Source organism: Rousettus aegyptiacus, unplaced genomic scaffold (assembly GCF_014176215.1).
Source record: "Rousettus aegyptiacus isolate mRouAeg1 unplaced genomic scaffold, mRouAeg1.p scaffold_m13_p_15, whole genome shotgun sequence".
Lineage (NCBI taxonomy): Eukaryota > Metazoa > Chordata > Mammalia > Chiroptera > Pteropodidae > Rousettus > Rousettus aegyptiacus.
In genome coordinates this window covers 58754505-58782488 of record NW_023416290.1, presented here as the reverse complement: position 1 = coordinate 58782488, position 27984 = coordinate 58754505, and the positions used below count along the sequence as shown (strand labels likewise).

The following is a 27984-nucleotide window of genomic DNA, read 5'->3' as shown; positions in this document are numbered from 1 at the left end:
AGAGGTGGAGGGGTGGAGTGCATGTCACCGGGTGGGATGGTGGCAGGAACCCGGGGGAGGGCGGACGCTGCCGTGGGGAGTTGAACAGCGGTAGCGGTCCTCCCAGAGGTGAGGGAAGGTCTCACACTCGGTTCTTGCACTCAGTGTGTGTTCGGTCCCTTCACTCTGCTAGATTGAGAATGCAGATGTGAACAAAACGGTTTCCTGAAGCCGACATTCTAGAGGGGAGACAAAACAAACGAGCAGACAATACTGCTGAGTATCGCGAAGGAAAATAAAGCAGTGTAAGAAGATAGAAACGGGGTTACTGTTTTAACCGGGATAGTGGGGAAGAAGGCTGGGCGGTGAAGAGAGGGAGCAAGGCCCGACGTCTGAGAAAGCGCTTCCCTGGCAGAAGGAACGACAAGTGCAGAGGTCCTGAGGCAGTCCTTTCAGGAAAGCTCAAAATGACCGGTGGAGGATATATGCGTTAGTTTTTATTCCAAGAGAAATGGGAAGAGATCGAAAGATCAGAGGCGTGATGGGATGTCGTAAGTTTTTTAAAAGCCCTCTGGTTGCCGATTGTGACTAGATTGGGTAGTGAAGGGGGTGGGAGAAGAGGTGGTAAGGGTAGAGGAGTCTACAGATGGAAGCAGAGAGACCAGGTGGGTGATCGCACGCGATAAGTGGGATGCTAGTGTGACTAAAGTGAAATGAGCTAGGAAAAAATGGTGGAAAGTGGTGGGGGACCAGGCCTGGTGGGGCTCGTGCGCTGTGGAATTCTTTCTGAATGAATCGAGGGGCCCTAGGAGGAGTGCGCCCTACTCAAGTTGCGGTTCGTGAATAGCCAAGAGAGGGCAAAAATGCAAGCAGGCAGAGACCTCCGGAGGCTGTTACTGGAGCCGAGAGATGCTGGCCAGCTAGAGGTGGTGGGAAGTGGTAGGATCTGGGATGTAATTTGAAGACAGAGCCAGCGGGACTTGCTAATGTGGTGTGAACTATTAGTGAATGAATGGTGGTGCCATCCACTGAGATAGGGACCACCGCTGGAGGAGCAGATCTGGCAGGGTTTGGTTTGGAGCAAGTTAAGTTTCAGTTGCATATCAAACACTAGTGGCAGGTTCAGTGAACAAGTGGATATTGCATCCTGGAGCAGTGAATTTAGAAGCCACCATTGTCTAGGTGCTAGTTAAAACCATGGGCCTGGGTGAACGCATCCAGGAGGAGAGGGTAGGTAGGGTAAAAAGATCTAAGGACCACATCCTGGGGTACTACCACATTTTGAGACAGAAATAAAGGAAAATCCAGCAAAGGAGACTGGGAAGAAGTGGCCATTGAGTACGAGGAGACTGGTTATCCATGAAGCCAATTGAAGAAAGCTTTTTTTGGAGGGAGGAACTGACCGGCTGGATTGAATACTACCAAGAGGTCAAATACGATGACTCTCCTACTACTAGCAGCGTGACCCCAGGCAAAGCAAGTGTTCTCTCTGAACCATTGTTTCCTTATTTGCAGAGATGGGGCCAGTCATGCCTATCTCAGGTTGTTACAAGGTGTGAAAGTGACTGGCATCTAAAGATAAACGTTCCCTGTCTTGCCAGTGACATTCCATCCAGCACTGTGTCCCTCAGGTCAGGAAGCTATAAAGCACTCTGCAGAAGCCTAAATTAGTGTATGAAGTCTCAGTATGCCTGCTGCAAGGACTCGTCACTCCAAATCAACTGATGAAAAGTCCATGTGAAAAAAAGAGCTTGGAGAATTCAAAGTATATCTATTTAACCTCTCAAATGTCAATTCTGTCCAATCACTTAGGTAATGATTACAGAACTTAGAATGTGTAGTTGTAGAGCATGTTTCTAAGGTTTAGCGGGTTGTGAAAATGACTGCCCTTCCATCTTCCGGAAGAGGGACCTCAGGCCAGATACGGCAGATGTGATAGTTCCTGGTGTTTGTGGTACTGGTACTGTCTTTTCATATCAACCTTCAGTCATAATGACTTAGGAATCAGCATCTGCTGTGTGCTTTGTCACTAGAAAGTGAAGGTCCAGAATGCAAGGATAGTGCCATTTTCACCATTGTGACCTCAGGTCTTGACCCAAATAATAGCGCCAAATAGTGTCAGGCCCTGCTAGGGACAAAGGTACAGCCAAGTGAGCAAGACAGCTAAGCTCTCGCAGAGCTTGCTTTCAGTGCAAGGGTGACATAAATAAGGATATCTGTTGTAAGTGCTGTGAAGAAACCGATGAGAATGATAGAGTGACCTCTGAGAAGTGGTATTTAAGCTCCGATCTGAGGAAGGGAAAGGAGCCAGCCACTCAGGCTGGGCAAGGGGTGTGTTCTGAGCGGGACAGTCCAGGGGGGGAGATGCTTTGGCAGGTCGGAGGAACCAAAAGGCCAATAGGGCTGGAGCTTAATGAGGCAGAGCGCAGAAGATGTGGTTAGCGAGGTAGGTGGGACCGGCTCAGGCACGCAGCCGAGAAGTTTGGCGCTCGTTCTGAGAGCAGTGGAGAGCCAAAAGGGAGCGGATCCAACTTAGAAGCTCACCTGCTGCCAAGTGGTGACTCAGTGGTGCCATGGCCTGTGCAGAGCGGAGGCAGAAGGTGCTGCCTCAGCCCCAAGGTTCCTCCATAATTGAGAAAGGCCCCGATATTTGCAAGAGGAAGAAACTACTCAGTGAACACCGGCTGCACAGCGGGCGCCGTTGGTCCACACGAGAAGCAAGCAGTGTTGTTGACATCTTTTACAGTTTTTAGATGTTTGCTGCTTTAGCTGATTATTGATTTTTGTAAGGTTTGTCGTTCTCTTTCTTTTTTGGCATGTTTGGGAGCAGGGTGGGTTAAGATTAGCAAAGAACAGAGGAGGAAGGCATCTGTGCAGGCCCTAAATGATTCCTTACCTTGGGGAACCCTGGAGGAGAAAGGGATGAAGTTCAGACCTACCTACCTGTGATCTTACTGGGTACCTGATTACAAGATAAGTTGAAGTCAGCTTCACCAGGTCTTTTCTGTGAAGTTCTGCTATTGATTATGAAGAGTGGGGTCCTGAGAATTGGGGTGATCGGGAGGATACAGGCAAATCGAGAACTTTACCCCCCGCCCTCATCCATCTGAGCCTCTTTGTCAGTGGAAATAGCCTCCTGCCTTTCTGAGGTTAGTCTTTGCCTGCTGGAAGTCCTATTAATGAGCTCACTTGGGTGCTTACCTGGCAAGAAGATGTTGAGTCTTCTGAGACTCGCTCCTCATTAGCTCCAGGCCATAATTGGAGTCAGATCCCAGCGTGTCTTGGGGAAACAACCGCAAAGCTCAATTTAGGAGACATTTAAACACTGAGAGAACTGCGGGATGGATATTCATGCACTTTTATCATCAGAACTTGGAGAGCAGATTCTAATGTCAGCATATCATTGGATTGGGCTGAATTGATAAACTTAGCTGACTTATCACAGATTCTGGGTTCCATGTGTGGCTCCAACAACTGGGTGTGGCGTGCTGAGCTAAGCTGGTGGAGAGAGATTTGGAGGGTCGCACACTGGTGGCCCCCTTTGGCTTTTAGAGACTACATGAACTGCACCTGAGTGTGCTGCTCTGACCCCTTCACCCCATAAGCCTGCAGAACCAGGGTGAGGTGTCTGGGATAAATAGCACTCTAGAAAGGAGTCCTGGCAAATCCCCACAAGGGAGTCATAGCTCAGACTCCAAGGGGTTTGGGGTGAAGGTGTGTCTTCTGCAAGTAACTATGTCCATTTGAACAACAGCTTCAGATTTTTCACTGGACACTGGTAGAAACCAAATACCAGAGCACAAGACCCCAGATGAGTGTGTGACCTTGTTTGGGTGTGACACTGTCAAGAGGAAGTTGAATACAGTGATAGCAGCCTTGAGCAGGAGCACAAGTAAGTAACGTGAGCAGGTGGCTCAGACGCCCACGGCGCCTTTGCCCGCTTCCTCCCTTCCTTGCCCACTCCCTACAATTATGGCCTTGTGGGGTTCTCTGGGCAGAAGAGTGAAGAAGAAAAAGGTGGACCCAGTTAACAGATGGCTGTGCGGGTATGCTGACACCAGGCAGAAGGCGTCGAGCTTCAGTCAGTGTGCCCGAAAGAGGTGGAGGAGAGAGAGCCAGAGGCGCGGGCTCTGCCCCAGGTCAGTGGTGGCAGCTAACAGGACGGCCGATGGCCCACGAACTTGTAAAGAACAAGGTTGGAGACTTAAGGACCAAAAGGGAAGGGGTTTATGAATGAACTTTCCAGAATGGGGAGAGATGTGAGGGCATGTGAGTATGGATGCTCAACAAAGGGCACCTTCTACACAGGAGGCCTTTACTCAGCAGGTGGGAGGAGGCCCTATTTGTGGAGCCATTTGGTCTCTTTCCAGCTCCCCTCTGGTGCCACCCAGTGCTTGCTTGATCGGCTTTTGTACCAAGTAGCCATGACCATCTGAAGCTCATGAAGCAAGGATGTCAAGGACCCTCCCTGGCTCTTCTTTCTGCTCTGTCATTCTTGGCATGTTGGATTTTGGGTCTTCCACCATGCTTGTTGCCTCATGGTTCCAAAAGGGCTGCTGCGGTCTCGGACTCGTCCACTGTTACAGAAGAACCACGGGGAGGGCAGGAAGCAAAGGCTCTTTCCTCTTCAGACCTCAAGGTCTCCCCACTGAGAAGAGGCGAACCCCTTGGCGGTATTCTTACTCTCACTTGTCGGAATTGGTTCACTCGCCAGCTCGGCCTGAGACCAGTCACCGGCCGAAGGGAATGAGACTGCTGGGGCCGCTTCACACCAGTTGAGGTTCATCCCCTTGGGCTGTCTTCCTGGGATAAAGGGTGTCGTCCCCACTGACAGATTGATTTGGGGTGGGAGCTGAGGTTTAAGGCAAGCAATGGTTGTAGGTTATATAACCAGTATCTGCCAGAGTCGCCAACATTTAAATTTTTGGAGATACCACTTACAAATCTAACTCGAAGAGTGGGACAGTGAGCCGTCACTGATCCCACATGGCCTCTGGGCAGAATCGGGTCTCTAGATGTCATGTGCTCTCAGGTTTGCCACAGGCCCCACCACTCTATCGCTCATCTGTCTGCTTTACCCATTTCCCCTACCCACGTGGCTCCTGCGAACATTTGAGTTTATGACCTCTGACTTAGGACATTGTTTTCAGGGTAGCACAGTGTGGCACTTAAAGTGTAAATTAAACATGCACACACACAGGCAGCCCATGGCAGTGAGCCAGGCCCTTACATTGCATGAGAGGGATGGTAAAGGACCTATGTTTGAACCTGACCTGGCTGCGCGCCCGGTTCCGCAGCCTGACTCTGTACATCTGTAAAGCAGGGAGTAGCAGCGCGTCCCAGCGCCACTGAGAAGCCACAGGGAGCTCGTGCACATGAAGCGCCCGTTCCTTCCCCAGAAGGAACACCCGACTCGAGATGAATCTGAGGTGGAATTAGGACGGTTTTTAAAAGCTGAGGCTACATCTTATTAGCTTTGCATTGCTAGAAGTGCTTAATAAATATTTAATAATGATAATAACGATGATTTAGCTTGGTAGAGTATAATTATACAAATTGTTAAATACAATTATGCCAGGCTGTCATTACAGATAATAGCCTGAATACAGGATAATGAGGGGCAAACCAGAGCCCACCATTGTGATGGCTGTCAATAGGTAGGTGGCTTGCAGTGCTGCTGTAGAAACTCATGCGGCTGGGGGGTGGGGGCGGGGGGACAATCTGGGCCAAGGGGAGAAGTTGGCAGGAGCCAGACACCACAGAGCCTTGTGGTCCAGGATGGGATAGTGAGAAGTCACTGGAGAGATTTCAACAGGAAAATGACGAGCTGATAATACATGCAACATATATGCAACATGAAATTTACTTTTTAGACCATTTTTAAGAACATGGTTCAGTGGCATTAGGTAAATTCACGTTGTTGTGCAACCATCACCGCTATCCATCTCCAGAACGTTTTTATCTTCCCAAACTGAAACTGCATACATATTAAACACTAACTCCTCTCTCTGCCTCCCCCCGGCTCTCAGGAACCATGCTACTTTCTGTCCCTATGAACTTGACTAGGTATCTCAGATGGGTGGAATCACAGTATTTGTCCTTTTGTGACTGGTTTATTTCACTTACCATAATGTTCTCAAGGCTCATCCATGTTAAAGCATCTGTCAAAACTTCCTTTTTATGGCTGAATAATATTCCATTGTCTGGCTGGACCTCATTTCGTCCGTCCGTCCGTCCGTCCGTCCATCCATCCATCCATCCATCTGTTGGTAGCCGCTTGGGATGCTTCCACCTTTTGACTGTTGTGAATAACACTAGTATGAACATGGGTGTGCAAATATCCACATCCCTGCTTTCTGGTCATTTGGGCAGAGACCCGGAAGTGAAATAGTTTCATCATATGGTAATTCTGTGTTTAATTTTTTAAGAAAGTTTTCCTACAGTGGCTGCACCATTTTAACACTCCAGCCAGCAGGATGAAGGTTCCAATTTCTCCACATCCTTGGCAACACTTACATTCTATTTTTCGATGATATCTGTCCTAATGGGTATGAAGTGGTATCTCACTGTGTTTGAGTTTGCATTTCTGTGATGATTAGTGACGTTGAACGTAGTTTCACAGGCTAATTGGCCATTTGTTTATCTTTTTAGAGAAATGCTATTTAAGTCCTTTGCTCATTTTCTAATCATTTGGGGTTTTCTTTGTAGGTGACTTGTAGATGTTCTTTATTGTAGATATCAACTTCACAGAGCCATGATTTGCATAAATGTTCTCCTGTTCCGTGCTTTGCCTCTCACTGTTGCTAGTGTCTTTTAATGCATGAACGTTTTTAAGTTTGGCGTAGTCCGACACGCCTATGGTTTTCTCTTGTCTCTGCTTTTGGTATTGTGTCCAAGAAATCATTGCCAAATACAATACCATGAAGCTTTTCCTTGTGTTTTTTTTTTTCTAAGAGTTTTATAGTTTTAGTTCTTATTTTAGGTCTTAGATCCATTCGGAGTTAATTTCTGTATATAGTACGAGTCCGGCTTCATTCTTTTTGCAGGTGGATATTCGGTTTTCCCAACTCACATTTGTTGAAGAGACCGTCCTTTTGCCACCGAGGGGTCTTGGCACCATCGTCAAAAACCATTTGACCATGACGCAAGAGTGTATTTCGGGGCCCCGTGTTCTAGTCCGTTGGTCTGTGTGTCTGTCTTTGTGCCAGTGCCGCTCCGTTGCGACTGTCGCAGCTTCGTGGTAAGTTTGTAAGTGAGGGAGTACGAGATCTCCAGCTTCGCTCTTCTTTTTTAAGATCGTTTTGGTGATTTAGGGTCCCTTGAGATTCCATATGAATTTCAGGATGAATTTTCCTATTTCTCCAAAACTGTCACTGCTGATACGTGATTCTAAGTTGGGGATGCGATGAGCATGGAAGCAGGACAACAATTAGGTGGCAGGTCAGGCAAGAATCGATGGTGCTTCTGAATGGCGAGGTGGCAGCAGATGTGGAGAAACCTGGAGGGGTTTGGAAAGCATTTGGATGGTGACATCAACAGCATTGAGTGAAGGATTTGAAGTGGATGAGGAGGAAAAAAAGAATCTAGAGTGACTCCTTGGTTGTGAGTTGGAGCGAATGATGTGCGCATTTCCGTGATGGGGAGAATGGAAAAGGGACAGGTTAGAAAATCAGGAGTGTCAAGAGTTCCTTTGGGGAAAAAAAAAAGTTCATATGTGTTTACATGTGGCCCAGCAACTCCACTCCTGATGTTTACCCACAGAAACAGATGCCCGTGTGCACAGAAGATTGTCCCCAAATGTTTGTATCAGCGTTATTCATGATGGCTAAAATGGAAACAGCCCAAATGCGCATGAACCGGCGGGCCGCGGAGCACACTGGCCCGTCCCTGCAGTGGACCTAGCGGTGAAAAAGGAACTGCTGACGCGAGCGGCGATGTGGCCGGAACTCGGGCGTCATGCCGAGCTGGAGAGCCAGACGCGAGAGCGCATGCTGCCTGACTCCGGTCATGTGAAGTCCGGCATCAGGCAGAGCTCATCCGAGGTGGTGGAAGGCAGATGCCACCAGGGGACGGGGCCGCGCCGGGGGCCTGTGGAAACGCTCTCTATCTCGATTGCGACGGTTGGTTACAGGGTATAGATGTTTGTCAAAACCCATGATGCTGCACTTAAAACGGTGCCTTTATTGCATGAAATCATATTATGATGAAGCTGATTTAAAAAGACACTGCGTCTCCTCTCACAGAGCCAGTGGGGGTGAGAGATGCAGGCCAGGAAGTGACAAATATGTGCAGAGCCACCAGCTGTGGTCAGTGTCCTCAAGAAAGCGTTCAGGCCCTGGCAGAGGAAGAGATCAAGGCAGCTTGGGGGAGCAGAGGGAGTGTCACCGACGAGATGGACGCCAGCCTGGCACGCGCCTTCCTCCTCGTCACAAATGTGTGTGTTTGTTACCAAAGCAACAAGTTTTGAGTATAGGAAAAAAATGAGAAAAAGCAGATGTGTAAAAGGAAGAGGAAAGACCTGGTGCGCACACCCACAGTTCTGCTCACACGGGTGCTAGCGCCCCTTCCTGGCGTGGACCCCTCTGGACCCACTGAGCAGTTCACAGAGGCGGGGTGTGAAGTGAACCCAGGCAGGCCATCAAACCAGGGATCGCGCTACTCACCGCCATCTGGGTTAGTGACAAGGATGTTGGAGAGAGGACAATGAGGAAGTGGCGGGGGCCCAAATTCCTGGTATAGGAGGGTGGGGAGGAGATGGGAAGGGGTTCAGGATCCGGCTTTGATGTAGGGGTTGTACCATCGTCCCCATGAATCCATGCCCTGGGGCTGACAGAATTTAGCTTTTGATTCACAAACCACAAAACAATTCTGCTCATCAGTGATTAGGCTCAGAGATAATTGGGGAGCTGAGGTCCCCAGGCGCTCATGTGTCGCCCACATGGCCAGAGCCTCTCTGGGCAGTGCCTGCCGAAAGTCTCCTGTGTCACTCACAGCCCTATTGTCTTTCCCCGCAACTGAGGCTGTTCCAGGGAAAACCTTTTTGTGTTTCTAATAAGAACCCAGCACTTTTCCGGTCTGGATTAATGCAGGCTGGGAACCCAGAGCCAGCACGGTGGGTGGGTGGTGGGGGGTGGAGGTGGGGAGGAGGTGGGCACCGCCGCCTGCCAGGGTTTGTCTGGCTCAGCACCCTGAGGGTTGCTGGGCCTCTGCGCCCAGGGGTTCCTGCAGTGAAGACGGTGAGGCACTTCCCTTCACTCATTAGCCGCCCAGCTTGGGAACTGACCTCCGCCCAGGTGGGCGGTGTTTGCAGAGAGCTCACCCTCAGACCCCGGCACCTGTTTCCTGTCTCGTGCCTCAAGGACCCAATCTCCAGACCCTGGTCCAGCCCCGCCCTCACTGATCCTGCCCGTGGCCTCCTGGAGCACTTGTCACTGTTGCTATTTGGGGGCTTGCTGGTCTGTGGCACCAGGCAAAGTGCTTTGGCCCCCTGCCCCCCCCCCCGCCCCAACCCCAGCCATAAAGGAAAAACACTTAGCAGCCAGTGTGAGAGCACAGAGCACACGTGAGTGTCTGTCCATCCAAACACTCAGGAATTTTTTGCCATGATGAGGCAGCCGAGAGCACATGGTCTGGTTTGCACAGAAGGTCCTGGTGACCCAGAGTAACTATCAACAAATTCCCCTCTTGCTTTCAGAAGTGTCCTGGCTTGGGTGACAAATGATGGTGTTACCCGGTTAGGAACCACTCACCTCGATCAGATCCTTTCTCACCTAGGAAGGGAAAAGGGACCATCTGAGTGCCTACCTGTGTCATTTTATAGGCCGGGAATCGGCACGCCAGAGTGAGGCTGCATCCCACAGGAAGCACTGAGCAAGATCCAGGCTGGGGCCCACAAACGTCACGTGCGTTTCAGGTTAGAGCGGTGTGTGTAGCCCATGCCGGAACGGGGGCCAGTCAGGTTTACGTTTAGCCCTTAGGGGAATCCTCGCTTTGTATTTTGTTAGAGAACTTTTGAGCAAAATTATTATTATATTATTATTTTGTGAGAAGTCTCTTGGGACTCCTTTGCCTTAATTTCAAGCAACAAGCAAATGTTCACATAACTACAGCCGACAAAGTGGGCTCATTCAGGAAAAACCAATCAGAAACAAGACATTGTCGCCCCCTTAGAATCAGAGAAGGGCCATCTCGGCACCTGTGTCCATAGGTTTCTCTGTCTTCCCGTGTGGTGGCCTGGACGAAACTTGGAATTCTGTGAGAATACCGTGGGCGGGGCTCCCCCTTGGCCTGGACTCCTGTGGGCACGCTGGCCGGAGCTCCTGCCGGCCAGGTCCTGTGGCAGTTCTCAGTGATTTTGAGTAATAAAGGGCGTGGAGACGAAGCTGTGGTTTCTTAGCGAAGGTGGCTTGTGCCAAGGGCTCTCGTTCACGCCCGATGGGGGCTGTGCAGAGGCCACCGACACGTCGGAGAGCTGGCTGGCAGTGTGTACCTCGGGCCTTGAAAGGCCTTTGCCTTTGATCCGGGAACTCTGCCTCTGGGAATGTCTCTAAGGAAGTCACCTGAAATTTGGAAAAAGCATATGCACTAAGATGTTCAGAACAGTGTTATTTATGACAGTAAAAGTGAGGGCAATTGACCTGTGCAATGATAGGCATTTGGTTAAGTGCACACAACCCTGATGGGATACTGCATAGTCATTGAAAGTGAGATGCACACGCTTGTCCCAAATCTGCTGTCTGCCCTCCACTGCCTCCTGTCGGTGGTCTGGTTGGATTTTTTTTTTCTTTTTTCTTTTTTTCTTTTTCTTTTTTTTTTTTTTTTTGATGAGAGGAGAGAGTGGGGCTATTAATGTCAGAAATAAAAATTTTACATAACAGTTTTGAAACTGACATTTGTACATAACTTGTAACAACATGGGAAATGGTTTGTTAAATGGAAAGCAGGCTATGAAGTTGCATTGTAACCATGTTAACTGGAAATCGGTTAGAAAAAGTCTGAAAAAGCTTTTGGAAAATAATTTTCCACGGGTATCTCAAGTTTCTGCATGAATGCAGTATTAGGAATATTAAGGAAACATCAACATATATTAGCGTCTTTAAACAGACACACACATCAAACAGTTACTTATTGGGCAGTTGATAAAAATGTTGTGGCCAGGGTCTCACAGGAACCTGACGCTGTGCAGAGTGTCCCTGTGGCTTTACGAACTGCCACCAAAAACGAGATGTCCACTGGTTTATAAAGCAAAAGGAAGCGAACGTGCTCTCGCGGCGAGGAGGTCGCCCTCACTTCCGCCTGAGCTCACGCCTTTCATGAAGTCGTGCCGCCTGGGTCCTGACCTCCTATCAGAGCCACTCACCTGTGCTGCCCTTTGTTCGCGCGCCCCCGTTTCCTGGGAACACTCCTTCACTGGGTGGTCTCGCCTCCCCCGTGAAGGGACAGCACCGTGTACTTGGTGAAGAGACCAGGGTGGAGAGCCCGTGGCCTGGCGCCCGCCGGTCCATGCCCAGCCGCGGCCCTGCCCCCGCTGGTGCTTTTGCCCCGTGCTGGGCGGGGAGGCTGAGGCTCCGAAACGTCACGGTCTGCGCAGTGACACGTGCCAGCAAAGAGGCAAGAGAGAAGACTCGAATCCGGGCTCACGACCCCCGGGACTGGGTTCTTCCGACCACCATTCCTACGTGGCTGAGTCCGGGCTCCTGCGTCTTTCTCTCGCTCTTCCACGGACTTCACTCTGTTTAACTTGGGTCCCCGTACACCGCATGGCTTCGTCCCCTCTCTTGCCTGAACTGCAGGCATAAGGCCCACACCACCTTAACTAGGTTTGAGAAATACGGCAAATGGTGAATTATATCTCAATTTTAAAAAGGCATGAGACAGGGCAGGGTCCTTTTCCTGTTTCTGGGTTTGATATATAAGTGTGTGATGCCTGGAGCAGCTGCAAGCATGTTGTGGCCATGAGGGACACTGGACACACAGAGAGCAGCCGAGCACAAGGACGGGCAGCCCCTGGGCTCTTCATGACACCGATGAGGCCCTAAGAAAACTGACCTGCCCAATCTCTTGTCATGTGACATAATTGTCGGAGCCAGTCGATGCATTCTTCTGTTCCTTGCAGCCATGGTCACCCCTCCACAAAGCCCTGAGCAGTGTACACTGTCTCGGGGTCTCTCTCGCCAGAGGAGCGGGTCTCCCCCCGGGGGCTGGGAGGAGAAAGAGGCAGCTGTCTTCGCTTTGCTTCTGCTGCCTCTTCCCTTCTTCATCCACCTGGGGCCACCACTGCCACCTCGGCTCTCCTTTCTCGGCCTCTCCCAGAGCCTCTGCTAAGACTCCCCTGCAGTACTGTCCCAAGGCATCGTAGTTAGCCAAGTGCCCGCTCCCCCCTTCCTGGGGGCAAGGCCAGGGCCTGCTTCATTAGGCCTCCTGGTTCTGCACAGCACAGCGCAGCGCCGGCCCCGGCACTTAGTAGGGCCCCAGGAATTGCTTACTAAGTTGATCAAAGAGGTGAGGGTGGCTTAGCCAATGTACATGCAGTGAGAAAATCAGTCTCTGTCGAGCACCTACTACGTGCAAGTCACAGTGGCCTCTTTTCAGGCCCTAGAGCATTTAATATTCGCACTTTGCAGATGAGGAGGGAGGCTCGGCCAGGTGAAGCTACGTGCCCAAAGCCCCGCAGCTGCTAGGTGGACGAGCTGGGATTCAGACGCAGTTCTGACGCTGACCCCTTCAAAAATAGCAGCAGTAACCACCGACCTTTGCTTTATCATCACGGTGAACCACACCCTGCTCTGACTGAACCCTCCGACGCCGCTGCGAGGTGGGCGTTAGCTCGGTCGTGTAGATCAGGAAACCGAGATGAAAGAGCGTAAACACCCCGGCTCTGTGGCTAGCTGGCGCTGGGAGCTGGCGCCCCGCTCCGGCATCCGCGCCCCACACCCGGAGCATCCCGGCTCCGGCTCACGATGGCGCCGGGGTCCCCACTGCCGCCTGCACATCAGCAGGACCAGGTGCGCACAACCAGGGCGCTGGGCGGAGGAAAAGCAGTCACTTCCTCAAGCGGTTTCAGGGGGACCGTCCCACTTGAGGTCTGTGCTGGGGCTGTGGGGCGGCTGAGGTCCCCCGCCCTCAGGGGACCGAGTGCCAGGCTGGCGGAAGAGCCGGCCACACCCAGCCAGGGCGCGCCCGCCCGATGAGTGCACGGGGCCGGCGAGGGGGCTTGCAAGGGTGCGGTGCTCGGGCCAGCGGCTGGCAGTGGCCAGGAAAAGGGGCAGAGTGTGGAAGCGGCACGTCTGGAGCCTGACTGGGAGCAGGCCACCCGACGGCGGTGACGAGGTGCTGACTAATTGTGCGCACCAGCCCCGCTGCGGGCTCCGGGGTGAGTCAGACGTGGCTTGACATCACTGTTTACTAACTGTAGCCTCACGGTGCCCCTCTGGTCTTTGAAATCCGACAGACTGGTTCTGTCCCTCACCAGCTCTGTGACTGTGGGCACATCGTCCCTTCTCTGAGCCTGGTCTCTTGGAGCGTAAGAGGAGGGGACATGTCTGCACAGGACGACGTGAGGGTCACGAGTCAGTATGTACAGCCCACGACGGGCTCCTTAAAGGATGGCAATATTCTTGTCACTGAGTCTGCTCTTCTCAGAGCTCAGGTCTACTTCCTCCCTGTGGGGAGCTAGACAACTGTCCCCAAAGATGTTCCCAATCCTAGAACCCGTGGATATGCTGCCTTATATGGCAAAAGGGACTTCATAGTTACAATAAAGTTATTGACCTTGAGCTGGGAAGATTGTACACGTGGGCCCAGGGTAAGCACAGGACCCCTTAAAACAGGAAGAGGAGGAAGGGCACAAAGTCAGTCTCCACAACAGAAAAAGAGGCAGGAGAGTCAATGTGAGGGGGACTTCTCTGGGCATTAATGGCTTTGAAGGCAGAGGAAGGCGGCCTCTGGAAGCTGGTTGGGGGCCCCAGCTGACAGCCGACAAGGAAGGGGGGCCTCAGTCTTAGAACTGCAAGGAATCGAATTCTGCCAATGGCTCGAATAAGCCAGGAAAATGGGTCGACCAGCGGAACGTGCTGGGCGTCCACACTGTAGAACTGTAGGATGATGAGTGTGTGTGGTTTAATGCCGTAGCCGTGTGGCGCTTCGTCAGCAGCAGGACGTGCACACAGCCCTCGAGCGAGGGTCCCGCCTACCGCAGCATCTAGTCGCCCCTTAAGGGCTGGCCTCCCAGCCCACTCTCCTGCATCAACGTGCAAGGTCATTTTCCACGGTCTTCAGCTGAAACGTGGGCAGGACGGCGGAGCCTTGAAAAGGCCAAGTATACTTGGCCTTGTGCCAAAATAAAAGTCTGGAAATGAGTGTACTTGTTTAAAAAAAAAAAAAAGCCAAGTGCTGACCCACTTTTTCCTGACTGCTCTGCCTCAGACACGTCCCTCTAAAAGGAAATTTATTTCCAGTACACGCTGTTCCCAGGGCTGACATCACCCGCCTCGACCAGGAGGAGGACTTACAAGAGTTCTCGGAGGCTGGAGTCCAGCATCTGATAATGGAGCCCAAGTTCTGCAGAAAGCGGCGGGTTTTGGTTTGAGTTTATTATTTTTTTTTTAAACTGCATCTGCATGGCCCTGGAGGGGCTGGGGCTTTTTAGCCTGAGGTAGAAATTCCAGCCAGGAGCAATGCCACCTGGTGGTCAGCACCCCGCACTGCAGCCCGTGTCTATAGACCCTGGCAGGTCACGAAGCAGCAGCATAGCCTGGTGGTGGCAACAGCCACTGCAGATGGGCACAGGGGCTGTTACAAGGACAGAATGCCTCCCCTGGAAGACAGCTGCTTCCGAGTGGCCACATGCCTCCGAGCAGGTCTGGGCTTGGTCCAGGGTGGCTCTGTCAACACCCCCTCGAGGCCTGAACTAGCACCGAGATCCAGGGATGCTCCTGGAGGCTAGCGCGCTCCCGTCTGCCTGGGGGCCTTGCGATGAGCCTTGGTTACCCCCTCTGTGCAATGAGAGTTGTGTTCCCTCACCATCGCTGCTGTGAAGAATCACAAACTCGGTTGCCGAAACAACACACATTTGTTATTTTAAATGCTAGAGGACAGAAATCCTGAAATCCAGTGTCCACGGGGCTGTGTTTCTTCTGGAGAGAGAGTCTAAAGAAGAATCTGTTTCCTTTTACCAGCTTCTACAGGCACCTGCATTTTTCGGCTTGTGGCCTTTCATCTTCAAAGCCAGCAAGACGACGTCTCGCGTCTCTCTCCGACCTCTGCTGCTCTCACTACATCCCCTTCTGAGTGTCCTTTCAGAAGGCCCTTTGAGATGACCTTGGGCCCGTACCGGATAATCCAGGTCGTCTTCCATCACGAGACCCTTAGTTCAGTCACGTCCGCAGAGTCCCGCGTATTCCTGGGTTCTGGCGGGGGGTGGGGTGGGGTGGTGTTGACATCTTCAAGGCCATTAGTTGCCTCCCATGGGGACATATTTTGAAGGTTGATGGGAGGTCGCAAGACATACATGGCCTGTTAGTTTCTAGGGATCTTCAGTGGGAGCCAAGGGTCTCCTCCCCTCAGGCCGTGGGACTCGCGCTGCCCTTGTGCCCCTACAAACATGTATTTCAAGGCCACACCCCCGCATTCTCATTCAGTGTGTCTGCGTCTGGCCAGGAAACTGGCGTGTCTTTTGAACTGCTTGGCCTTTCCTTGGAATTCTCCTTTGAATGATTTTTAAACTGCAAACTTACGTTTCGAGTACAGTACGAATAACTTATTTTCCTGAATAATTTTAGTGTAAATGGCTGACCTGATGCCCCGACACTCCTAAAGAGTTCACCGTGTATTCTTCACAAACGGGGACCTTCTTCTGCATAACCACAACACAGCTGTCAAAAGACAGAGTTAATACCAACACGGTATTACCCGATCTTCAGGCCGCATTCATGTTTCACCAGTTGTTCCAATTATGGACACACACACACACACACACGCAGTAAAATGATCCAGTCTGGATTCATACATGACCTTTAGTTGCTATCTCTTCAATTTTCCATCCTCGGCGTTTCCTTAGTCTTTCCTTGACTCGCACGACCTTGATGCTTGCTTTTGGAGGTTACAGGTTAGTAATTTTGTAGACTGTCTCTAACTTATTTTAGGGACCAAATTGTTATGTCTTCATGGTTAAGCCCAGGTCATGTCTCTTAGGCAGAAATATCACAGACGTGACGCTGTGTTCCTTTATTGCATCCTATCAAGTGGTGTGTGATTTAGTTTTGTCCCATTACCATTGCGTTTGATGACTCCACTTTCTAAAATTGAGATACAATTGATATATAACATTGTGTAAGTTTAAGATAGACGTGTTGATTGATATTTACATATCACAGTATGATAACCACGGTGTTAGCTAACGCCTCCTTCACATCACATAATTACTATTCCTTTTTTGTGGTTAGACCATTTAAGATCTAGTCTCCTAGCAACTTTGAAGTGCGTAACACAGTATCGTTGACTGTGATCACCGTGCTGTGCACTGTGTACTCTAACTTGTTCATCTAACTGGAAGTTTGTACCCTTTGATCAGCATTTCTGCATGTCTCCCGCCCCTAGCTTCTTGGTAACCACCATCCTACTATGTTTCTATGAGTGATCTGAATCCATCCTCTTTGTTTTAGAGAACGAAAGAAAGAAATGGCAAAAGTATGGATAATTGAGGTTAAAGAAAACCCCAAACCTGTCCACTTGATCAATGTTATTTGAATAGTTCAGAGAAATCCTGTATTAAGTTGGCAGGTAGCAGAGCTGTAGTATGTCTTTCCTTTTGAAAATAAGCCTTAATGCTGTAATATTTAAGACACATCAAAGGTATAAAGAATAATATAATTTGGTATAATAACTTGATATGTAAAATACAACATATTTCCAATTCGATCATTATATATTATTTTATATGTAATACATAAAATATATGATGTAATAATTGGAATTCTTGAACCACTCAATTCAAGAATTAAGCCACTGGCCTTATCTCTTTTGTGTATTCCTTCCTAGCTTCAGTCTGCTCTGAATTTGCCTAGACCTGACTGACGCAGGCTCTCTGGACTACATGGCAAAATCCAGGGTTTGGAGGGCAATTAGGTAATTAGATCCTAATTCAGAACAGTCGCGCATATTCTCTTTTCTAGAATAGCTACTTAGCCTTTTCTGACACCTGGTGGTCACACATGGAATTGCAGCTGCTCATGTGTCAGGATTATTGTTTTTTGAATTTTTTTAAATATAAATTTTATTTCCAAATGTAAAATGCAATTTTATTTATTTTTAATTAACTTTTCAAAATTTATTAAATGTACTGGGGTGACATTGGTTATTAATATTATATAGGCTTTGAGTGTACAATTCTATGATGCATCATCTGTACATTGCCTTGTGTTCACCCAAAGTCATGTCTCCGTCGTCACCTCCTCTATCTCCCCCTCCCAGATTTACTTAAGTGGGACCTATTATAACTTATCTTTACAAGCTTGCTTGTTCTGCAAGTGATTATCATGCATTGGTGAGAACTCTTAAGTATTAGTTGAGCATATTTATAATTTTTCAGTCTTTTCAATGTAGTTTCTTGGTGCGTGTGTGTTGTCCTTTGTTAATTCAAAAAATTTATTGCTAATATGTGACAGGCACTGATGTAGATGCTAGCGGGAAGAATAATCATCCGGATGGCAAATAAACCTGGTGCTTTTGATTATATGCTGTGAAACAGGAAACCTCTTTATTAATCTATAAAGAAGGAAACCTAACATAGTAAATGATATTTACTGATCGCCTATTGTCTGCTGGGTGAACACGTTATTTCCCAGAAAACATGCATTGTTTGAAATGTAAATAGTAAATGACAGTTAATGCTAGGCTGTTTGGTCATCATTCTTGAGATATCTGTGGATGCTAAATTTGTTGGTGAAAGTTTGATAGAGAATAGGCTGTTTATGTAATCTCAAAGTATCTCCAAAAAATCCACACATTACTTAGTAATTACAATGGGAAAAATAGTAACTTTACAGTGGAGAAACCGGGCCGCTCCACATTAACAAGTGGTTGAAGTTGACATCACAATACAAACCAACATCATGTGCCTCCTGAGGTGACGCTCTAAGGGCTCATCACTTCTGTGGTGTTGTGCAAAAAAACCTATGTAACCTGAATGTACTCATGAGAAAGTATTAGACAAACTCAAATTGAGGAATGTTTTACAAAATAGCAGGCCTGTATTTTTCGAACATATTAAAGTCACGAAAGACAAAAGACTGAGAAACTTTCAGATAGGATATTAAAGATATGACTAATTGCAACATGTGATCCTGGACAGGGGGAAAATAGCTATGAAGTACATACTTAGTATGTCTGTCTGTCTGTCTGTCTACCTGTCATCTATCTAATGATAAAACAAATGAGGTAAAAACGTAAGCAAATGCCAGACATGGATAGAATGTATGGGAGTTCTTTTTACAATTCGTGCCAGTGTACTATGTTTGAAATTATATATAAAGAAGTTAACCGGAAAAAAGTGTTTCCAAAAGTATCAAGCTCTTTGAGGACAAAGGACTGGTCTCTTAGGGAAAAATGGGAAAAGAGAAGTGGGCTTGCTTTGCGGGCGGGAAAAGCTGCTTTTAAAATCGAGCAAATGAGTAGGTGGGCTACAACTTCCAAGGAGGGAGACCGGTGGGGCTGGAGAAGGATCCGCGCAGGTCCAGTTCTCCCCTGGGCGGGCGACCACGGCGCCTGGCACGCGGCCGGTATCTGGTGCACGATTCTGGGGTGACTGAGGGCACACAAGGCAGGCTCAGGGTCCCGTTCGGTGCGCAGGGGACCCTGGCCGGGACCCCGCCACGGAACTGCGTCGCCCCCACGCAGGGACCTTGGGGCCGCTGACGCACTCGCGCCCCGGCGAAGGCTCGGTTTCCAGGGCAACAAGCAGTGGGCCTCCGCGCTTCCGCTCGCTCGTATGCGTCACTTCCGGCCGTTCGCTGCGGAGCGGTTCCGATTGGACTCTTTTCCCCTGGCCTCGCAGGGGCGAAGTGGTGGGGGCGATATTAGGCACAATGAGGCTTCGATTCTGCAGGGGAAGCAGGTGGGGGCGGACAGGTGGGGCTCAGCTTCATCTCCCAGCCACCCTTTCAGATCCGCTCCCTGGGCCCCGCGGAAAGGGGCGCCTCGCCGTCGCCAGTGCGGAGCATGCGCACTGGGCGAGGCCGCTTGGCTCCGCTCGTTCCGGGATTTCCGCGCGGCCGGAGGGAATCGGGGCGGGGCGGGCGGGCGCAGGCGCTGATTGGCCAGTTGGAAGCCCGGCTCTCGGCGCCGCCGTGGACCCCTGTGGCCCGCACAGGAGTTTCATTCATTCATTGTGTCACTAGGTGGAAGGATTCTTTCACTTCGTTCACCCTTCGCGGAGACAGCGTGGCGGCAGGGCTTGTGCGAGGCGCTGGGATTCACAGATGAGTGGGACCGTCTGCGGTGTCCCCTCCTTTCTTCCTTTGCAAGCTTATCGCCTCCCTTCTCAAGCCCGGTGTGGTGGGGTTCTTGCACGAGGGGGTGACACTCAGCCCCTCTCATTTCCAGGACATTCCCTGAAGGCGCCCCATCTGTGAAAGCATCGGTTGAACACTGAGAGGCCCGAGGTGGAATCCTGGCCAGGGGCTCAAGCGCCCAGCCGCTTCTCTCCCTTCACATCGACTCCGAAAGAAGACTGGTTATTTGCTGAGGCGTTCTGAGGCTTAAAATGAGCTTTGGCGCTTATCTTTGGGTGAACCCCACCTTTGCGCCTCATTAGTTTGTGTGACTTTGGGGCCTTGAGGGGAGGCCTCTGGTTGTTCAGCACTGGCTGAGACCTGAGTCTGAATAATTCTAGGGTTCAGGATTCAGTAAGCCAAAACCAAACTTCCGGTTCCAGATCTCAAGCACCCTCTCCAACGACGGATCGGTTATGACACTGACATTGTAAATATTCATTAACTGTTTCCTGTCTTATTTTTCAATTGTTCCCCACTCAGGAAGCATTATCCCTTGGTCCCTTTACGTTAGAACAACCTACTTTATAGGGTCGTTAGGAGGATTATATGAGAAATCTATGCCAAGCACATTGCACGCTACCTATGAGGTAAATGATTGTACTATTTTGAGGGAATAAGATGTCCTGGCTCTTAGTGGTGCTTATAAACAAATGTATTCCGGTAAATGAATCTTCCCTCTTGGCTTGAGAACTCGGGGTGTGGAGAGCAATGCCAGGACAGCAGGCATAAGCTGGGATTGTCCCAGACAAATCAAGGTCTATGGTCACCCCATCCCAAAGCTGTATAAGTAGCATGTGACAGAATTGAGATAGAGCGAGATCTGTCCCTCTGTCTCAAAGTGCTTTCCCATACTTGGTTTTATCTGATCCCAAAAAGGGCCCAATAAAGTGATCACCCCATTTCGTCGGCCGCAGACGGTGAGGGCGTGCAGTTAGTGATGGAGCGGGCGCTCTGACCTGCACGTGTTTCAGTGACAGTTCTCAACTCCTTTGAGCACTGGTCCTCACCTTTGAGACTGCATGACAGGTAGTTTCAGGGAAGCAGATTCTGCCTCGTTTCACTGGAGAACTTTCTGACGGGGCTCTGTGTCATCCAATTTTCCACCGCCATTAGGACTTTTGTGGAGGGGTCGTGGTGTGGGTGTGGCCTGGACCTGGTGATTTTGGAGCCTCCCTCCAATCCAGCTTCAGGTGTCTACAAACTCCTTGAGTACAGGCTTGGTCTACTCTTTAAATTCTCAACATTCAGAGGAGATGTTTAAGAAATTTAAAACTACGGCAGGACGCAAAGCCAGGAGCAAGATAGCCTGGGACTGGTCTGGACACCCCCGTTTGATGGGGTGTGGGGCCGTGGCAAGCCCTTGTGTTCTCTGAGCTTCAGTTTTCTCAAAGACAAAATGCCGATTAGTCTCCTCGCAGAACCCCCCATTCCCCAGGATTTGCTGGGGCAATAAAATAAATGAGTATAAGTGTGTACATTTTAAACAGAGACACATTGTACAAAAATAGCAATCCTTCCTTTTGCCAGCTTTCATTCCTTTCCAAATTGCTTGTCTTATCCATTTATAGAGAGAAAAAGAACAAAGAAGGACTTCGGGAAAAGTACAGGCTGTAAAGTCAGACAGCCCCAGATTTGAATCCCTAAATAGCACCAGACACTTGTGTGACCCCAGCCAAGTGGTGTCCTTTCTGGACGTCCATGCTAAAAATAGCTACTTTGCATGGTCTCAATGAAGACTTGGGAGCTAACATGGAGTTCTATTTCTGGCACACAGACCTCCTGAAAAGGTGGCCTCTTTTAATGTGTTTTCTGTACTCTGTAACTGTCAACCTGCATGGTAAACAATATGGAGCAGCCATCATAGGCAGCTTTTCGTGGTGTCCCAGAGGCACTTTCTCTTGGCTCTTGGGTACCTCTGCTGAAAACCCTTGGCACACTGGAAACCCACTCCACCTGTTTTTCCCTGAAGCTGTGTTCTGTTTATAACTCATCCTTACTCCTCAGAAAACAATTCAATAAAAACTCAATTGGTTTTCCACTGGCTCTGGTCAGGGATAACGGATAGCATATTATTATTTTATAAAAAATATAAATAATAAAATAAGTCATAAAACAGCACTGGGCACATAGCAGAGAGTCAATAAATGCTTGCTGGCTTAAAGCAAAAGTGATGGCTCAGGCAGTTTTTCCATGGCTGCTGCATCTGCTGAGAGACGACTCCTGTCCTCCATTATATTTAATTGAAAAAGAAATAAGTGCACATGGTTTAAAAAAAAATGAAAAAGACAAACGGGAGAGAGGGTCGGTCTTCTTGGTCCCTGGCTCTCTCATCCTGCCCTGAAGATGCCACAAGTCACAGTGCTTGCTCATCTTTCCACGTGTGCTATGCACATTTCGATGTTTGTATGCAAATTTTTCTTTGTGTTTATTTATTTATTTTTAACATAGAGCGGTTTAATTCCTTCAGTGGCTTCCGCCATTTCCTAGCAAATTGGGCACTTTGGTCCTGGACTGAAGGATAGCTGTCCCACACCCAGGCGCCTGTCGGGAGTCCTTGATGTTGGGACCCCTTGATGTGGATTGATGGCTGGAGCCCCCGAAGTTGAGAGTGGTTTTACCCACGAGGGATGGGGGTGACAGCAGCTCTGGGAGCAGTCTGCTCCCAGGCCAGGGCTGCCACCGGCCACCTCGCACCCTGCTCAGCCCCTAGGACTGTGCCAAGGCAGTGCGTGCCTCAGTTCCCCAACTTGAAGGGGAACTTAGACTTCCCTTGAAGCGACGGCGACAACGGTGTGGGTGCTCGGTGTTCCCAGAAAGACACGAAGCCAGGCTGCAGGGGGTTCGCAGGGGCCGTGGCCAGAGGATTGCCCGCCTTAAGGGGATAGAAAGGTGATTGGACGCAGGACAGGCCCCTCCTTCCGGTATGCGACGCCCTAGAGCGAAAGCTTTTCAGGGCACCCCTGCTACTCCTCCTCCCTCTGTCCTCCTCCCTCCGTCCAGAGGGCTAGGAGCTCAAGTCCTGGGAGGTCCTACTAAATGCAGGCTGTGCCAGATGCTACAATGTAGCGCAGCGTGTTGCGGATGAGCCGATCTGGAACCAGGACAGAAGTTTAGACGACCGCAAAAAGGAAATCAACACGTAGTTCACCAAACAGTGTATAATAGCAATGGCTACGGCCCCCTTCGGGGGCGGCAGAGCTTCGGAAACGATACCCCTGCCTCCTTTACTTGTCACAGGTGAAAACAAAAGTTTTTCTTCCAAAGAGAGTTGTGTTCCTCTGCGCAGACGCTCCGAGCGGCGAACCCACGGCCCGGTTGCTCATCCCCCTCCCCCCTCCTCCTCCCTCCTTCTGTGTCCCTCCGACCACTTTTCCTACCCCCTCCCGCGTGCTCCCCGCGTGCTCCCCGCGTCCGCCCGGGCCCGCCCCCCACCGCCCCCGGCGTCCCGGAAAACCCGGAGCGGAGCGCAGGCGGCGCCCGGCCGCGCATGCGCAGGAGCGGGGCCGGCTCGGCCGCCAGTCGGAAGCTCCAGCTCTGAGCCCCGAGCGGCCGCAGAAGCCGCTCCGCCCCGCCGCCCGCCGGCCAGCTGGCTCCTGCCCGGATCCGGGGCCACTGGCTGTGTAAGTGCAAGGTGGGGGGCCCCGGGCAGGAGGGGGGATCCCGCCAGCTGCGGGAGGGCTGTCGGGGCGGCGCGGCGGCCGAGGGCGCTCGTCAGCTTGCGTCCCCCTGAGGGGCTCTCCTCAGCCCGCACCTGCCCGGGCCACCTGTCCCAGCCCTGGCCCCTGCCCGGCGCCCCATCACACCTGCCGGGGCCGGGGCCGCACCTGCCGCCCCTGGGCCGGGCCCGCGCCCCCTCGGCGAGCCGCGGCCGGCCGCCCCCTCCGGCTCCCCGGCCGGCCGCGCCCCCCGGCCTGGGGCCGGGGCCGGGCCGCGCCCCCCGCCGCCCTCCCCGCGCCCCCTTCGCCTCCTCGGCCCCTCGGGACTGGAAGCGCCCGAGCCCGCTGGGCGGCGGCAGGACCGTCCCCCTGGGACGCGACGCGCGGGACGAACTTGTGCTGTGAGCTCGGGGCTTCTCGGGACGAGAGGCGTCAGCGCGGGGCTCGCCTGCCGCGGCGTCTCCGCGCTTCCCTCGCGACGCACATGCCGCGCGCCCCCGGGCCCCCGCGGGCACGTCGGGGTGCCGTCGATGTCGCGTGTCGTGCGGAGACAGGGACTAATGCGGAAAGCAGAGCTCGGTGTAGCCAGCGTGAGCCGCGGGCGCGGGGCCGGGACGGCCTCCGCCCCCGGTGTAAACGAGTGACTGAGTGACCGTCGGCTTCGAAAAGACGCTCGCAGCCACTTCCTAGTGCGCCCACTGGTGGTGCTTGCAACCTGAACCTGCAGCCGGAGGGCCGTCGTGGGCTGGCCTCGCCGCCGTCCTAAGGATCTGGCGAGGTGTCGTGGTTTTACCTCGACTACTAGAACAGAGGGAAAGATCGTGGCCAAGAAAGATTTTTCACGTCACAGCTTTCCGGAGGTATCCGGCGCGCGCCATAAAGTCCACTCGTTTAACGTGCACAGTTTGGTGGTTTTTAGCACGTTGACACTTGTGCGTCCCTTACTGCTCCAGCAGCTTCTTCCCCTCAGAGAGAAACTCTACACCCAGCGGCTGTCACTCGGCATTTTCTCTCCCACACCCCCTGGCAGCTATGAATTCACTTTCTGTCTCTATGGATTTGCGTGTGTTGGGGCATTTCGTGTAAACAGAATCATAGAACATGTGGCCTTCTTGCGACCGATTATTTTTCATAGTGTTTTCAAGGTTCATCCATGTGGACCAGCATCAGAACTTCGTTCCTTCCTTTTTATGGCCGAGTAACAGTCAGTTGTGCGGATAGAGCACGTTTTGTTTATCTGCTCATCAGCCGATGGACATTGGGTTGTTTCCACTTTCGGCCGTTATGAATAATACTGCTGTGAACGAACATTTGTGTACAGGTTTTTGCGTGGACATGCGTTTTCATATCTCTGTGCTATAAACCTAGGAGTAGAATTTCTGTTTCTATGGTAACTATGTTTAACTTTTTGAGGAATGACTAGTTGAAAAAAATATTCTTGACGTTTTAATATTTGCATTAGATTAGTCTCAGACACCAGAACTGGCTCAGTGCCAGGTCTGACTTCATCATATTTCTCACTCGAAGAAACCAGTAGAAAAGCATGGACCCTGGAGCCTGGCTCCAGTTTGTCACTTACAGGTTAGGAGCCTGGGGTCCCCCATGTGTCAGATCGAAGCGAGCAATGCTTATCTCTTAGGATTCTTGTGAAACCTAAATATGAGAATTGGTAAAGAGCCCAGGGCAATTCTTTTTTCCACTTTACAGAAGACAAACTTCCTCCTGCGTTGGTTGGTCCCGTGTTTTGAATCTGGGGCCGTAAACAAGTTTGCTTGATGCTGAGCTGCGTTCGGGAAAACCCCTGCTTGAGGCCGTGTGGCTTATTGAGCTCTGGCAGGGACCTGCGCTGAAATGTGTTTCTGCACCCAGTTAGAACTGAAAGGGACCCAGGGGATCATTTAGTCCAGGGCGGCTTTGTCGTTTAGACTTCGCAGATTGGTAAATTACAGAGAGCTCGAGGATCCGGAACGGCGCTGTCCGACTTTATTTTTGCCCACATAGGGCGGCAGAAAAGCAACCACCATCTACTCTCACCACGATTTTATAAAAGCAAGAATGTTGTAACAGCAAAAAACAAGGAAGTTCATAACCTAAAAATACGTAACAATAATAGTTAATATTTATAAAGCACTTAACTGGATTTACTCAAGTTTAGTTTTATGGAAAGCTTATAATGTTATTCTTATTTTTCTCATTTTACTTCCGACTAGAGAAATTGAATACCTGCTGTCCTCAGACCTGTGTCCGGGACCCACTGTCCACCTCTGTTCAGGCAGATCTGTGTCTGTGACACACTTGCCTTTTTCGTGCATTGATTTTCTCGCTCATGAAGGAAGAGTATTGCGGAGACAGCAGCGTGATCTGTAGCTAGATGAGAAGGCCTGAGGCTGGGCTCTGAAACTCACTGACTGGCGGAACACGAGGCTGTAAGCTCCTCGAAGTCGCATCTTCTTCCTTTTTTAACTCTAAACATTTTGAAGTACGTAATACATCCAGATGTACATAACGTTTATGTACAGTTTAAAGAATGGCAAAGCCATCCCCCCGGGTCTGCCTTCCCGCTTAATAGACCATCACCCCTGCTCTGAAGCCCGCCGTTTCCCTCTCAAGCTGCATTCCTCTTTGCTACCCGAGTAACCATTATCCAAATATTTTTTTCTTTATAGTTTTACCATATGCGTAAATACCCCTAAACAATGTATTATTTAGTGTTGCTCGTTTTTGAACTTTATATAAGTGAAATCGAGCTGCTAGCATTAATCCACAGCTTGCTTTATTCACCCGTCGTGTTGCGGAGATTCATCCACGTTCCTGCGGCCTAGCTATAGGTCATTCGTTTTCACTGTTCTAGAGGATTCCATTGTGTTATGAGACCACTGTCTACTTATCCATTCTCCTGACTGCGGACGCTGGTGTTGTTTCTGCTTCTGGCTTCTGTGAGCCCTTGTTTATGTCTCCTGCCACACACATGCCAGGCCTAGCCCGTCGTAGTCTACACATGGACCTGTCGCACATTAGTTAGCTTGACCTACATTTTTGCAAACACTTGGCGTTTTTCGTACTAAAATGTTTTGTCTGTACACCCATGTGCGTGGTATCATTATTTCCAGTAGCCCAAAGCTAGAAACAACCCAGATGACCCTTGATGATTGAATAAATAAATAAGGTGTGGTAAGTACATGCGCTGGGCCGTCATTCTGCATTACAGAAAAAGGGGATTCTGATAGATGCGACGGTGTGCCTGAGCCTCGGGGACATTATGCCAAGTGAGACAAGCCAGTCACCAAAGACAAATAGCGTACGATTCCACTGATGGGAGGTCCCTAGAGCAGTCAGAGTCACAGAGACAGAAAGTAGAAGGGTGGTTGCCAGGCCTGGGGGAGGGGAAGTTTGTGTGTTATGGGGACAGGGTGGGGACAGGGTTTCAGCTGCGGAAGATGGAGACGTTCCGGGGGCAGTGGGGAGGCGCGCGATGCTTAGCACTGTGCACTTGACAGTGATGCCACTTACGGGACGCGTGTTCTACCGCAATGGAAAAACCGAGATTCCAAATTCTCAATTTCTGTATACCATTCTATCCATGTGTGTTTCGAAGCTCGTGGAAGGTAAGGGTTGAAACCCGAAGTCCGTCATGGGTGGCCCCAAATTTCCCATCCCCTCAACATCTTGCTCTCATTCCAGGATGAAAGGCCTGCCGTTAGCATAATAGTGGTCTTGTGGAAATGGCCTTTTAATTTTATAGTGGAGCACACCGGAGGGCTTGCTTCAGCGGAAGCTTTACTTATTTGTTTGTTTGTTTGTTTATTTATTTAGAAGTATTTGTTGAGTGTAGCTTATGGGTTAGGTGTTTTCCTGTTTGTGTGACGTCTTCCTTATTTCATATAGGGAGCTCATTTAATCTCAATAGCCTTTAAAAAAAATTAGAGTCTTTATTTGGAGTGACGATATGGAGTTCCATGGAGTCGTAAGAAACAATGCTGAGAGCGCCTGTGGACCCTGCGCCGGCTTCCACTAATGGTGCCGTTCTGCAAAACTGCGGATGACGTCAAAACCAGCGGACTGATGCGCTGACCCTCGGCAGTTTGTGCTGTTGTTGTCATTTTTATTCACGATTCAACAGGGGTTTAGAGAAGCTTGCAGGCCTGGCCCGGGTCACCCACACGGTTAGGCTGGAGTCAGGGGTCGGACGTGGTCTTCGGATTTACAGGCGGTGCCATCTCCATTATGATGGTCTGTGGAAGGGGGCAGTAGTCAATTCATTTGGTCATTTGTTCATTCAACAAACACTTATTGAGTAGCTCCTATGGTCCAGATCCTTTTGCATGGGGTATCTAATTTAATTCTTCAGTGCTACCGAGACTTGGGTAATACCGTTTTCTTTTTCTTTCGGACCATATTGGCTCACAGAGGTCACAAAGCTCTCCCTGGGTACCACCATCTCCACAGGAGGGACCGTGCTGTGTACAGCCCCTGCTCCTCTGCCAGGCTGGGTTTGCAACCTTCCTTACTCCCGATGGATTCTTAGAAGGCAGGTTTTCTTGTTCCCATTGTTCTGCAGCTCGGCGCTCAGGCAGGTCCCGCCCTTCTCATTCCCCTGTGCTTCTTTGCATGTAGTCTGCGGAGGGGCTGGGACAGCCATTCATTTGTTCCTTCACTCACTCCGCAGACTTCCGAGCACTGACTCTGCGCCAGTACCTGGCTAGGTGTTGGAAGCAGAAAGTACGAGCCCCTTTTTCTGGGCGTTCAGGCCCAGTCCAAGAGCTGTGGCGCCACGTGCACACTCTGAGGACAGACTGTCC

At 50.5% G+C, this 27984-nt stretch overlaps 1 protein-coding gene and 1 long non-coding RNA gene across 13 annotated transcripts in view; both read left to right on the top strand.

The window, feature by feature from the left end:
- The first annotated feature begins 2 nt into the window (after window positions 1–2).
- On the top strand, window positions 3–8192 carry LOC107504412. Of its 4 annotated transcripts, none has more exons than XR_004954682.1 (4): window positions 3–3128; window positions 3734–3871; window positions 7026–7219; window positions 7741–8192. It is a non-coding gene; the product is annotated as an uncharacterized LOC107504412 (long non-coding RNA). The 4 variants fall into 4 exon arrangements; XR_004954681.1 differs by adding an exon at window positions 3978–4118 and having other exon boundaries at window positions 3–3871; XR_001595472.2 differs by having other exon boundaries at window positions 3–3871.
- Window positions 8193–13162: 4970 nt separating this feature from the next.
- Window positions 13163–27984, top strand: part of TRAPPC9 (trafficking protein particle complex 9) — a 218830-nt gene continuing 204008 nt past the window's right edge. For 5 of the 9 annotated variants that reach the window (XM_036233061.1, XM_036233057.1, XM_036233065.1 and 2 more), the window contains exon 1: window positions 23038–23149. The gene's annotated coding sequence lies outside the window, so the exon portion shown is untranslated. Of the gene's footprint in view, window positions 13352–22545; window positions 22767–23037; window positions 23161–26996; window positions 27714–27984 lie in introns of those variants that run through there. The other 4 variants (XM_036233060.1, XM_036233059.1, XM_036233064.1 and 1 more) reach the window with 4 other exon arrangements.